General features: G+C 43.3%; 1 protein-coding gene across 1 annotated transcript in view; it reads right to left on the bottom strand.

Annotated features, from left to right (window-relative positions):
* The window catches only part of SBNO1 (strawberry notch homolog 1), a gene marked incomplete in the record, with an annotated part of 3303179 nt that overhangs the window by 400974 nt on the left and 2888017 nt on the right, over positions 1-14188 (bottom strand).

Here is a 14188-nt window from a genome sequence, read left to right as displayed (position 1 = left end):
TACCTCCAACCTTGGCATGTTTAAGTCTTCTATAAGTATTTCTGTTTGTGCATTTTCTTGATTTTCTCACCTCTCTGCTTTATACAAATTTTCTGAAATATCTCCAATACCTCTATGGGACTTCTGGTTATTTTTCTTGTTATATGTCTCTAAGTTTGGTAACAACTCTTTCCACTTTCTGTTGCCTAAGTCATTGTGCCAACAGCTTTTGTGCTCTGGACTTAGAGGAGAACTGCTTAACAGCAATCTTTCTAAACTCATGCATATTATCCAGATAGCCCCTTATTTCCTCTTTAGTACCCCTGCAATTGTGCCTTTTCTTGTTCTGAGAGATCCCTCCTTTTCTGCAATACTTTTAACTTTTCTTAGCCCCTCTAAATAATTCTTGGTACTTTTTAACCATATCTCATTATTTTATTTTTACTCTGTTATTAACCTCCACTTTCATTTTTATCTCACTCACTAGTTATAACTTCTGGAGTACTTTCTATCTTCCCTAGTAACTCCTGAATAATTTCCGGTAACCTTTCCTTAAATTCCTCTCTTTTTAACAGGCAGGTGGGGAAGGGCCAGTGTCTCATCTTTACTTCATTACCCTGCATTTTTATCTTGGCAATTATTGGCGCATGATCTCAAATAGTTATTGGATGTATGTCAAAGTTCTCAATTAAATGCACACTTTCCTGTGAAATATAAAGAATAGTCATGTAAAATCTTACCATAACCATAGATGTCCTTCTCTTCTATATGCTGCAGTATTCATAACATGAGGGAGTCCGCCTCCGGCTGATTTGTATTTCCAGACAGTATACAAACGACTTAATGCTACTGTAAGGTACATGCGACGCCGCACATCAGTTAGTATACATCAGCCATAAAGAGACGGTTGGTATAAAGCAGACGTACCGACCTCAGACCTGAATGCTGCAATGCACCAGGCGGCTACAGGTGAGGAAACATGCAAACAAGGACCAGGCAAGCATAAGGGGGAAGGCTGAGGGGGTGGTTGGGGAGTAATACTGCAGGATATAGAAGAGAAGGATATATATGGTTACAGTAAGATTTTACACAACTTTTCTATGTCTTTCAATTCATATCTTGCCGTATTCATAACATGAGGGAGAATGCCAAAGCTCATGCAGAGGAAGAAAGTACAATTGTGTACACTTACCATAAATGTAGATGTTAGAGTGTATTCACTGTTGCAGTCATCACATTTAGGTTATCTGTTGCAGTAACCCTCAGTCGGCCTAATTAAAGTCTTGGGTCCTGTGTTGGTTGCTGTCCCTCCTTCCTTCTGCTGTCAAGTCGTCAGGGGTATAAAACATGCAGCCAATGCCATTACACCAGTTTTTCTTGCCCCAGATGTCAGGTGTCCCCTAATGGGAAGCAATTAAATGTATAATTAAACAAGGTTATACCTCCAACAAAAAAGCAAATGCACCAAAAAGCTTTTGAGCATAGTAAAGGAGAGTAGAGGTATAGCCAAATGAAGTAAGGGGGCTGGAGGAAGGGTAAAGTACAGTTTTGTACCTACCATAAATGTAGATGTTCGAAGATCCACATTGCTGCAGTCCTTACACTTGGGTATAGCGCTGTCCTCGGTCGGCCCGAATACCAAAGTATATGGCTGACTCCGGTCATGGCGCATTAAACTGACGCCAGGACGTCAGGGTATAAATGCGCATGACCGACGTCATATCCTCAGTCTTTTCTTGCCCCAGATGTCAGAAGACCCTAAACAGGGTAAAATCAAAAAATTACCAAACACTAAACACCCCCACACCCAAACTATGTACAACTTCTAACAATTATCTAATAAAGTACTAACCTAACCACACAACCACCCCTAAACACAGAGGGACGGAGGGAGGTAAATTGGACTGCAGCAATGTGGATCTTGAACATCTACATTTATGGTAGGTACAAAACTGTACTATGTTCTTCATCTCACATTGCTGCAGTCCTTACACTTGGGTAGATTCCCAAAGCAGAGGTAAGGGAGGATGGCAAATCAAATAGAAGCAGGAGCTGTCAAAATGCCCTGTAGAATAGCAGTGGCAAACCCAGCCCTAGATTTAGAGTAGAGGGAAGGTGGTAGTGCTTAGAGAAAGTATGTACTGAACTCCAAGTAGCTGCCTCCAAAATGTCCTTAGTTGACACTCCCCTTAGAAAGGCTGTAGAGGTGGCAGTAGCCCTAGTGGAATGAGGTCTGATCCCTGTTGGGATCTGCTTGCCATGCTGAGAATAACAAAAGAAATGCAAAACCCAATCCATTTAGAAAGAGTTTGCTTTGACACAGGCTTGCCCTGAGTACCTAAAGCAAAAGAAACAAACAACTGTTGCGACTGCCTGAAACCCTTAGTCCTATCTAAGTAGTAGCGTAACTGTCTGTGCACGTCCAAAGTATGCAAGATCTTTTCCCCCTGTTTTGGGGGTCTGCATAAAAGGTAGGTAAATGAATAGACTGGTTTAAGGACACACTTGAGACCACCTTAGGCATAAAGGAAGGGTTAGTGCGTAAAGATACCCTATCCTTATGGAAGATCAAGAAAGGCTCAACAGCCATAAGGGCCTGCAACTCAGAAACCCTTCTTGCAGAGGTAATGGCCAACAAAAAAGCAGTCTTCCATGACAAATATTTTAACTCAGCCGTAGCTGCAGGCTCAAAAGGTGGCAGAGTGAGCTTTTCCAACACATAATTGAGGTCCCAAGCTGGAGTAGGAGCTCTTCGTGGAGGTCTTATGTTCTTTGCCCCTCTGAGAAATTGCTTGAACAACGAATGAGAAAACAAAGGTGGATCACAGTCATAGTGAGCTGAAATTGCTGCAGCATGAATTTTAATGGAAGAGAAGGACAAACCCTTGTCCAATAACTCAGTAAGATATAGAAGAGCCACACTTAAGTCAGGCTCAGAAACATCCACACCCTTTGCTGCACTCCAAAGCAAAAATCTCTTCCACTTGTCCATACACTTTCCTTGTACTAGGTCTCCTAGCTTCCATAATCACATTCAAAACTTGTTGAGGAAGTTGAGGCCTGCTATGAGCTAAAACAGGATATGCCATGCTGTGAGATGAAGAGAGTGAAGCTTGACATTGAGTAAATGACCGTCCTTTTGAGATAACAGTTGAGGAATCAAAGGCAGGGGCCACGGTGGTTTCCTTATTAGATTTCTCAGTAGTGGGTACCAATGCTGTCGGGGCCAATCTGGAGCTATCAGGATCATTCTTGGTTTGTCCTGGCTTACCTTTAGCAGAACCTTTAGAAGTAGAGGAAGTGGTGGAAAGGCGTATACATGAAGATTTTTCCAACTGAAAGAAAGAGCATCCGTTTTCCAAGCTGCCTGGTGTATCCTTTTGTGCAAAACTTTGGCAGCTGGTGGTTTAGAGGAGAAGCGAACAGATCTATGTCTGGTGTTCCCCATGACACTGTTACTTGCTGAAATACCTGAGGATCCAGTTTCCACTCGTGGGGATCCATGATTTGCCTGCTTAACACATCTGCTAAGGAGTTCTGCACCCCCGGCAGAAACCTTGCCTGAAGATCCAGTTGTAGACTGAGAGCAGATTCCCATAGAATCATTGCTTGTCTGCATAGAGGGTAAGAATGTGTACCCCCTTGCTTGTTGATGTACCACATGACGGTTGTGTTGTCTGTTAGAATCAACACCTGTCCTGGAAGAAGTAATTCCTTGAAAGCTGTTAATGCGAACTGGACTGCTAACATCTCCTTTAGGTTGATATGTAGATGTTGTAGTCTGGCAGGCCACTTGTCCTGTATCCATTTTCCATTGAGATGAGCCCCCCAAGCTTTGTCTGAGGCATCTGTTGTTAGAATCTGTTTTGCCTCCGGCCGGGTCACAGAAAGTCCCTTGTTTAGGTGACATTGCTGAGCCCACCACAAGAATTCCTTTTGGATGTAAGGTATTATTGGAATGACAGTGTCCAGATCGTGGCAGTGCTGTGTCCATAGATTCTTGAGATACCATTGTAGCTTCCTCATATGCAGTTTGGCATTGGGAAGCACCAGAATACAAGATGCCATGAACCCTAAGGCTTGAAGGACTGTCCTTGCAGTCAGCCCGGACTGATGTGATAGTTGTTGGAAGTAAAGGGAAAGATTCTTTTGTTTGTCCGGGGTCAAGAAGGCCATCTGGGCTGCTGTATTCAGTCTCACACCCAGAAAGCACATGTCCTGAGAGGGTACTAGACTGGACTTTGTTTCGTTCACAGAATACCCTAGGCATCTTAGCACTGTTATCACATACTTTAAATGCTGTAGAAGTTCGTCCTTGCCCTGAGCCAGAATCAGGCAATCGTCCAAATAAGGGTAAATCTGTATTCCTTTCCGTCTGAAAAAAGCTATCACTGGAGCCAGGACCTTTGTGAATACTCTGGGTGCAGTGGATAAGCCAAAGGGCAATGCAGAGAATTGATAGTGTGAATCTCCAGCTCGAAAGCAGATACTTCCTGCAGCCTAGAGGGATAGGGACATGGAGGTAAGCCTCTGGGAGAGCCAAAGTTACCAGCCAGTGACCCTTGCCCAGGAGGGGTAAAAGCTGTTGCAATGTCAGCATCTTGAACTTGGGGATGTCCAGAAAGGTGTTGAGGATAGACAAATCCAGAATTGGTCTCCACGTGTTCCCCTTTTTGGTACTAGGAATAGGCGAGTAAAATCCTAGGCCCCTTTCTGCCATAGGCACCGGTTGTATGGCTCCTATCTGTGTCAATATGGATATTTGTCTGTGAGCTTCCAATTTGTGTTGGGGCGGAATATCTGGCATGCCCTTGAAGGGTGGTAAGGTATGGAAATAAAATCTGTAACCGTGGTGAATGATATCCAATACCCATCTGTCTTGGGTAATTAAACTCCAGTTCTCTTTGAAAAGTGTCAGTCTTCCTCCTAAAGGTGCTGCGAGACGTGAAGGTTCTGTCAGTTGAAAAGGTAGGTCATTGGGTCTGTCTGAAAGGGCTGACCCCTGCCCTCCCCTGAAGACTGTGCAGGTGAGCCCCCTGTCCTGGACCTAAAGGAACCCTGAGCTCTGCCCCTAGCACGCCTAGACCTACCCCTAGACTGGGAATCATAAGAAGGGTATGTCCACGCCTTGCTTGGCCAGTTTCTGCTAAACTTTGGTGGTTGAACCTGTAAAAATCTTTAACAGTGTGCATAGATTTAGCTTTGTCCTCCATTTTCTTTAAAACTGCTTCAACAGGCGAACCAAACAACACATCAGATTGTAAAGGGGCATCCAAGATCCTTGACTTAACATGTTCAGCTAAATTCTGATCCCGTAACCAGGCGTGCCTGCGAAGGACAGTACCAGTGGCAGCCACCCTGGAAGAGGCCTGTACAGCATCAAAACCACATTGTAAGGAATGCTTACCCACCTGTTCAGACACATGTACCAGATCTTGTAACTCCTTACATTCAATACCTTCTGCCAGAGCATCTACCTTAGACTTTAACTGTGAAAGGAGATAGATTTGATATCTCAGCATGTGGAATTGACAATTTAAAGCCCTCATGGCTAAAGTTGAGGAAGTATACACTTTCTTACCCCATCTGTCTAAAGCTCTTGCCTCTTTGTCCTGAGGAACTGGATTTTTAGCCACAGAAGCCTTAACCCCTTTAGGCCCCTGAGTAACTGTCTCTGGATCTGCCCTAGGGCTTTTAAAAAGATACTTGTGAGCTTCAGGCACCCTATAGTATCTGTCCGGTTTAACAGGAGCGGGAGGTAAAGAGTCAGGGTTAAGGGAAGCCTCTGCAAAAACATCTTCCACCACAGAAAGAACAGGGGGTATAGCTAAAGGCCTATGCTGAGGTAAAACAAAAATTCCCTTAGTCTTTTCCTGGAATCAGAGAAATCCTGACCTTCCCATTTAAAATGTTCCCTCATGGCATGGAGAGTCTCTGAGAATGAGAAATCCTCAGGAGGAGAAGCAGAAGGGTGGAGTCATCCACATCAGAATCAGAATAATGAGAAAACTCCTGTAAATCCTCAGCGAAGACTCAGAAATATCAGAATCCTGTTCAAAATTCCCAAATTCAGGATCCACCCTAGGCCTTTTGTCAGGAGGGGCATAGAACCCTAATCAGAGTAATTAAATCTTCAGCCATCTTAAGCATATGTCTCTTGGGCACAGGGCCTGAAGTACTAGGAGGAGCACCTGCTACAGCTGAACCTGGCCTACTCTTGGAAGAAGCCTTTGTAACAGTAGGGAAGGCCTAACCACCTTAGGCAGAGAGGGAAGAACAGCTACCTGAGAAGCCCCTTCAGCCTGGCCTACCTCCTGTGAAGACACATCCTGTAACAACAAAGTCTCCCCCTGGGACTCTAGGAAACTTCTGTTTGGGCCTCTGGCACAACCGTGCCCTCTAAAGAACCGGCGTCCAGGTCGGCTGGTGCCTCTAACCTAGGCCTAGGTGTTTTGTCCTTGCGCTTCTTGAGGTGGCGGGCCGGAGCATCCGGCGGCATTTTGTAATTGCACCGCTTCGAAGACTAACCTAGCGCAGTCTAATCTCCTCTTTATGGTACGTTTGTTAAATCTAGCGCAAGAGGAACACCCAACAACGTCGTGCTCAGGCCCTAAACACGGTATACACAAGCTGTGGTAGTCCCTATGTGGTATCTGTTTCCCGCAAGAAATACAGTTATTTACTTTTTCTGACATCCGGTAAAATACTGAGGCAAGAAAAACCAAAATATTCCCCAGCGGGTACTTAGCCAACTTGGATTCGGTCTGAAACTCCGGTTTGGAAAATCTCAGGGCCAACCTGCACTCGCAAATTTGCTTCTGCATCGGACCACGCGGCAAAAAAGACTGAGGATATGACGTCGGTCATGCGCATTTATACCCTGACGTCCTGGCGTCAGTTTAATGCGCCATGACCGGCGTCAGCCATATACTTTGGTATTCGGGCCGACCGAGGACAGCGCTATACCCAAGTGTAAGGACTGCAGCAATGTGAGATGAAGAACATCCAGGACTGCAACAGTGAATACACTCGTACATCTACATTTATGTTAAGTCTACACAACTGTACTATGTTCTTTGTGTTTCACTGTTGCAGTCATCACATTTGGGTAGATTCCCAAAGCTAAGGATGGGAGGAGAAATTTAGATAGCATTAGGACCAGCTATAGGGCCCTGCAAGATTGCAGTGGCAAAGCCAGCTCTGGAATTAGAGAAAATTGGCAGATGGTAATGCTCGGTGAAAGTATGTACAAAACTCCAGGTAGCAACTTCTAGGATGTCCCTGGTAGGGACGCCTCTGAGAAAGGCTGTAGAGGTAGATGCAGTCCTGGTTGAGTGGTGTCTGATCTCCTGTGGGATAGGTTTTCCATGGCGCTTGTAACAGAAATGAATGCAATGGCCTATCCATTTGGAAATGGTTTGCTTTGAAATAGCCTTCCCCTCTGCCCTTGCAGCAAATGCCACCAGCAGCAGTTCAGATTTCCTTTGAGGTTTAGTTCTGTCCAAGTAGAATCTAAGTTATCAGTGCACATCTAAGGAGTGCAGTTATCCATTCCCCTTTGTTCTGTGGATTAGGAAAGAAGGTTGGCAAATGAATGGACTGATTAAGAGCCACACTGGATACCACCTTGGGCATGAAGGAGGGATTGGTCCTGAGGGACACCCTGTCCTCATGAAAAGCTCCACTGTCATAAGGACCTGTAATTCAGATAACCTTCTTGCTGAAGTGATTGCTAAAAGGAAAGCTGTTTTCCAAGAAAGGAATTTTAACTCTGCAGTAGCAGCTGGCTCAATAAGAGGAAGAGTGAGTTTCTCCAATACAAAGTTAAGCTCCCAGGCTGGAGTTGGAGCTCTCTTGGGTGGTCGCAAGCTTTTGGCCCCTCTGAGGAAATGCTTGAGCAGTGGATGAGAGAAGACGGGAGGTTCTGTGTTATAATGAGCTGAAATGGCTGAGGCGTGAATTTTGATGGAGGAGAAAGACAGGCCCTTGTGAAGCATCTCAGTTAAGTATTGTAAAATCTGAGGTAAATTGGGCACTGCTGTGCGCATCCCTTGAGAATGGTTCCAGGCACAGAATCTTCTATTTTTCAGCTTAAGATTTTCTAGTACTAGGCCTCCTTGCCTCTAAAATGATATCAATCACTAGTTTACTGAGGGATGGTAAAGGAGAGATTAGGTAATTAGCCAGGCTGCTAGGTTCAGTGTTTGAAGCTCTGGGTGCAGAATCTGGTTCTCCTGCTGAGACAAAAAAGTCGGAGTCTGAGGCAGGTGCCATGGGGCCAACAGTGACGCACTGCGCAAGAGGGGGTACCAGTTTTGGCGTGGCCGGTCTGACGCAATCAAAACTGTCCTTGGTTTGTCTTGTTTGATCTTTAGTAGTACTTTGGAGAGCAGAGGCAGTGGAGGAAAGGCATAAACTGATAAGTTTTTCCAGCTGAAGGACAGTGCATCCACTTTCCAAGCTTGTTTGTGGGGAGTCCTTGTGCAAAATGTGTCCAATTGATAGTTCTGGGGGGGGGGGGGGGAGGCAAACAGATATATATCTGGGCTCCCCCATTTGCTTGTCAACATGTTGAAAATCCTTGGTTCCAGTTTCCACTCATGTGGGTCCATGAGGTTTCTGCTTAGTTCGTCTGCCAGTGTGTTTAGTTATCCTGGCAGGAATTGAGCTTGTAGATGCATTTGGTAGCTCAGGGCTGTGTTCCACAATGCCATGGCTAGTCTGCAGAGGGGGTAAGAATGTGTACCCCCCTGCTTGTTTATGTACCACATTACAGTGGTGCTGTCCATCTTTACCAAAAATTGTCCTGGAAGAATGTGGTCATTGAAGGCTGTTATAGCATTCTGCACAGCTAACATTTCTTTTTGATTGATATGCAGGTGCATTTGACTTGTGTTCCATTTGCCTTGAATGCACTTCCCTGCCAGGTGAGACCCCATGCATAGTCTGATGCATCTGTTGTTAAGGTTTGGGCGGCAGGGGGTAGTGTGAATGGTAGTCCCTTGTTTTGGTGCCAGGCCTCTGCCCACCAAAGGAAGTCTAGGCGTAGGCAAGGTATGATAGGAATCATTGCTTCTAGATCCTCAGAATGTTGACACCACAGGCTTTTTAGATACCATTGTAGTTTCCTCATATGCAGTCTTGCATATGGAATTAGAAGAATACAGGAGGCCATGAACCCTAAGGCTTGTAGTATTTGCCTTGCAGATAGCAGGGTTTTTGTGGTCACTTGTTTGAAGTAGGTTGTCAAATGAATTTGTTTCTCTGGTGTGAGGAAAGCCATCTGGGAAGTTGTATTCAAGCTTGCTCCCAAGAATATAATTTGTTGACAGGGTACCAGGTGTGATATATTTTCGTTTATGGTGTACCCCTGACAAGTTAGCACCCTTTGTACAAAGGCCAGATTATTCAAATGTATGTCCTGGCTTTCTGCCAGAATTAGACAATCATCCAGGTATGGGTATAGTTGAAGATTTCTTTGCCTGCAAAATGAAATGACTGGAGCTATGCACTTTGTGAATACTCTGGGCACAGTAGATAAGGCAAAGGGCAGTGCAGAGAACTGTGTGTAGCCTGCTTTTAAGAGTAGGTATCTTCTGCAAGATTCCCTGATTCGGATGTGCAGGTATGCTTCCTTTAAATCTAGTGTTGCCAACCAGGCGTCTTTGCCTAGCATACGGAGCAACTGGTGAAGAGTCAGCATCTTGAATTTTGTAATCACTAAAAAGGTGTTTAGAGTAGACAGGTCCAGGATAGGATGCCATGAATTGTCTTTTTTGGGTACCAGGAAAATCTCGAGTAGAAACCTTGTCCCTTTTCCTCTTCTGGTACCAACTGAATAGCCCCCACACTTAAGTACTTGCTTTTAGGCCCCTGCCCACTGATTTGGGGGTATCTGGCCACCCGCTTGGTGTTGGTAACATGTGGAAGTGAAATCTATATCCCTGGGACACTATTTAAAACCCAGTTGCCCTGGGTAATGAATTCCCAGTTCTTTGCATGAAGAGCAATCTTTCCCCCCAAAGAGGCAGTCAGTTGAGAAGTGCTTGGAAGTTTTAAAAAGAAGTCATTGAGACAATTTACCAAAGTGGGTAGTTTTATTACTCCCTGATTTGGAAGTGGAGGCCCCCCACTGCTTAGTCCTGTGCGTACCCTGGGACCGAAGCTCTGCTGGATCTGGGTTTGGACTGAGAAGGTCTGGAAGAGGCAGGAAAGGACCAATTCTTGGAAGGTTAGTGCCTACTAAACCTTGGAGGTTGTACAGTTTGCATAGATTTAGCTTTTTCCTCCATCTTTTAAAGAACTTATTCTGCCTTGTTGTGTAGTTGAAGGGATCTTTATGTACATTTTTAATATAGTTGGAAGTTTAAGAGTTTTTAACATTGGCATAGAATTTTATTTTAAAGTGTGAAACACTTTAGAACACCCGACTGCAATGGGTTTAATTGACCATACCGCTATCCAGGCTTTGGGTGTTTGTATGGAATAGGTTACAGCGGAGCTTACTAAGAACAATACTGTTGCTTTAAATGCAGACTCCACTATGTAGTGCTGTTATGTATACTCGTAACTGACAAGGTGGAGGTGAATCGTAACAATTAGTCAACAATGATAGAAACAAGTTCAACTATTTTTTATGACTAAAGGACAATAAATATTTTTCCAACTTGGATATTGTAATTATCAAAAGAATGTTGGTTACTACCAGAGTATGGATAGACAGGTAACATCAACTGTTTTATTTTAGTTTCGAATGTATCAGTTGTAACGCACTGCATTTAACTAGTTATGTATCCAGCTAGCCGTAAAGGTTTGAAATCATACTAAATCGAATATGGATTTAATGTTTTAATGAAGGTTTGTTAGAACCTTAGGTTTAAAGCTGCTGTAGTAAAGTCCAGAATGTTGAGATTACTGACTGAAGCATTGCATTTGGAAATGTGAATGTAAACAGGATTGCAGTATTGTTTGACACTGAATTGCAAAGCTATCATATTGAAATGGTTGGTATTAATTTAATGAATTAATAGAAGGAGTGTTAATTAGACATTGGGTAGGGTAGTTAATGAGTTGCTTCACACTTGAAACTTTGTCCGAGGAAGTCTCACGACCAGTGAGACGAAAAGCGTTTTACGTTATTTTTGCTGTTTTTAAATAAAGAAGTGTTCGTATTGTGGACTTAGCTACAAACTATGCCTTGGCTTTTTGTGGGCTTGTGCTTGGCTGCTGGGACATTCTTTTGCTGCAGTAAGTAGTTTTTGGTTTGGCTTGTGCTTTTACCCTGTTTGTTTTGTCCAGTATGGAGGGTTCTCCGAGCAGCACACGCAATGGATCACCAAACCAAGTGGATGCATTAGCGAATTTAACAGCATTAGTGGGACAATTATCTAAACAGGTGGAAACACTTGCCCTCAGATTCAACTCTATGTCTGGGGGCTCATATCCTACCCAAACATTTACGAGACAAGAAACAAACACTCCACCCCTCGGACTCCCCAACTAATGTATTGATGAACTTAAGCACATATGGGAGTCCAGACAACACCGAGGGGGTGAGAGTCAACCAAGGAACCCACAGCAGAAACACAGGATCAACCCTTGGGGCTTATGGGAGCTTCAGTCCGAGATTTGGATGGCTGGCTTCAAGAAGTACCTTTATTACAACCAGCTTCTGACCAGTGGTCACATGGAAGTTTCGGCTGAAGGGTCTCCGGCTAATGAAGTGAATATAGGAGAGAATTTAAGACTTTTGGACAACAAAATGGTGAAATACAAAAAAAGCCAATTAGAAACAGCATACTTTAGAGAATGTATCGGGGGAGGGGATTGTCCCTAAAGGACTAAGATTATGGCAATACCCAACTGGACTAGCTGATGGGTCACCATTTCACAAAGACTTGATTAAACTTTTTAATAAACATGGAATTGAACTACTGGAGGTTATGATACAACACTACCAACTGGCAGCTGATTCCTTATTAAAGGAAATTGTCCCTCTGGATGAGAGCATAAAAACAGACAGATTTTATGCGATACAAATATGACTATGACAGGTGTTTTTTCGGTATTGATCAATATATGGACAAATTAAAAGCAACTAGAATGAAGAAACTAGAGAGAAACAGGGAGGCATATAATTTAGGGGTGGCATATCCAAAACCTCCAATGTCTCAAAACACAGCAGGGGTAAAGCGACCAGAAGATGAACGGGGACCACAGAGAAGGACAGAACACCCTCAAGTGCAACCAGAAGGGCAACATACTAACCAGGAGGCCAAAAAGGCATCCGAAAACAAATACAGGGGTAATAACTACTAAGGCGTAAATAATCAAGGTAATGCAAATTTTCGAAGGCAAGCCTCAGGCTACAACCTGAGTCAGAGTCTCCCCCAAATGACCTACAACCCAGTGTGGCAGCAACAACAGTATCCCAAACAAGGGAATCACCTTCCCTGAATTGTGAGGTGATGGCGAATTCTCAAGGTGACTTTAAAATTTTCAATTTTTCATGCTTAACCGTAGATTCAGTAGGTTCATACTAGGCTATCTGCCCGAGGGCATTTATAAGCCTACTGGCGGACCTTCTTGCTAAAGGCCAGACATTTGTTCCTACGTCTAAAGCCAACATTGTTGATTCAGTTATTGACTTGAGGTTATTTATCAGGAAACTGAATTTTAAAATTTTGTTTGGCCAAGAGAACAATGTAAATAACCCATTCTACATAACTAGCACATTTTGTCCACAATTTCACTCAACTTTATTGCATGAACAAATGTGTGAATTAGACCTGTATAATTTACTTGATATTCAAAGAAGAGGTACAGACAGGCACAACAACAACAAAAGTGGAATGGCAGGCACTTAGGTTTTTACAGGAAGCACAAGTTAGGGTGATGCAGCCGGACAAGGGTGGAGGGCTAGTTATAATGAACAATGATTATCAATTAAGAATGGAGAAAATCATACGAACAGATGCCTATAGAGAAGTGTCACGTAACGAACTTGAACATGGCCTATGGGAGGATTCGGTCACTAATAGAAGAACTGTTTATAGAGGCCAGAATTGATGTAGACATATACAATTACATTAGCATGCCAGCCCCCAGAATTCCGATCCTATTTGGGATCGCCAAAATCCATAAATGCATTAATGATCTCCCAATGAGACCTTTAGTGGATGCTAGGGGAAGTACAACATATGCTTCTGCAAAAATACATAGTCTTTCAGTTGAAAAAATCTTATGTCACAGCCACAGGTTTGTAAAGATTCCTGGTAATTTTTAGCCAACATCCAAAAGTTGAAGTTAACACATATTTTGAACTTCTTGACAATTGATGTGAAGAATCTTTAACATCTATCCCACATGTGGAAGGGATTGAATGGCTTATGATTGCTACTACATGAGCTAGGAGCACCTAATGATGAAATTAGTCTCTTGGCAGAAATGGTAGAACTGGTCTTGTCAAACAACTACATCACATTTGGTGGAAAATTCTATGCCCAAACAACAGGCATAGCCACGGGGTCACCATGCGGGGCTAATTTGATCATGGCATATTGGGAGAGGGAATTTGTGTTAAAGGTACCTAATATTATAAATAAAATTAAATTTTATACTAGGTACCTGGACGATATTTTCATACTGATAGATGGGAAAGTGAAAGAGGCGGAAAACCTAGTGTCCTACTTTAATAATACAACTTTATTTTTAAAATTTACTTTCACATATAATGAAACTAATATTGCCTATTTTGATGTCTTGAGTAAGACTTGCATAAAAACAGCTATTTTGCAAACATCTATAGAAAAGACGCATTCTAATGCCTTCCTTCATTTTACTAGCTGCCACCCTTTGGTCCAAAGGAGGTCTGTCGTAAAAGGGCAATTAGCCAGGGCTGCCCGCATGGTGACTAGGGAAGACGACTTTTCACAAGAATGTGATAGGTTAGGATAGGTTAGGAAATATGTTCTCCAAAAGAGGATATCCCACCCAACTGATCAGGGAACTAACAGAGGAGGTAAAAGGGAAAAGATCGAGAGGCCTTTACCAACCCATCCAGTTTGATATACAGGAATTAGGTCAACAGGACTCCCAAATTAGTGATAAAACCACAGAAAAAGCTTCTTTGGCCGGGGTTAACCTAATCACACAGTTTAGTTTGGATGGTTATAACATTAGAGAGATCATCTATAAAAACTGGGAGATT

Source organism: Protopterus annectens, chromosome 4.part0 (assembly GCF_019279795.1).
Source record: "Protopterus annectens isolate FY-2018-M chromosome 4.part0, PAN1.0, whole genome shotgun sequence".
In the NCBI taxonomy this organism is placed as follows: Eukaryota; Metazoa; Chordata; order Ceratodontiformes; family Protopteridae; genus Protopterus; species Protopterus annectens.
This window is presented reverse-complemented; position numbering and strand designations above follow the sequence as displayed.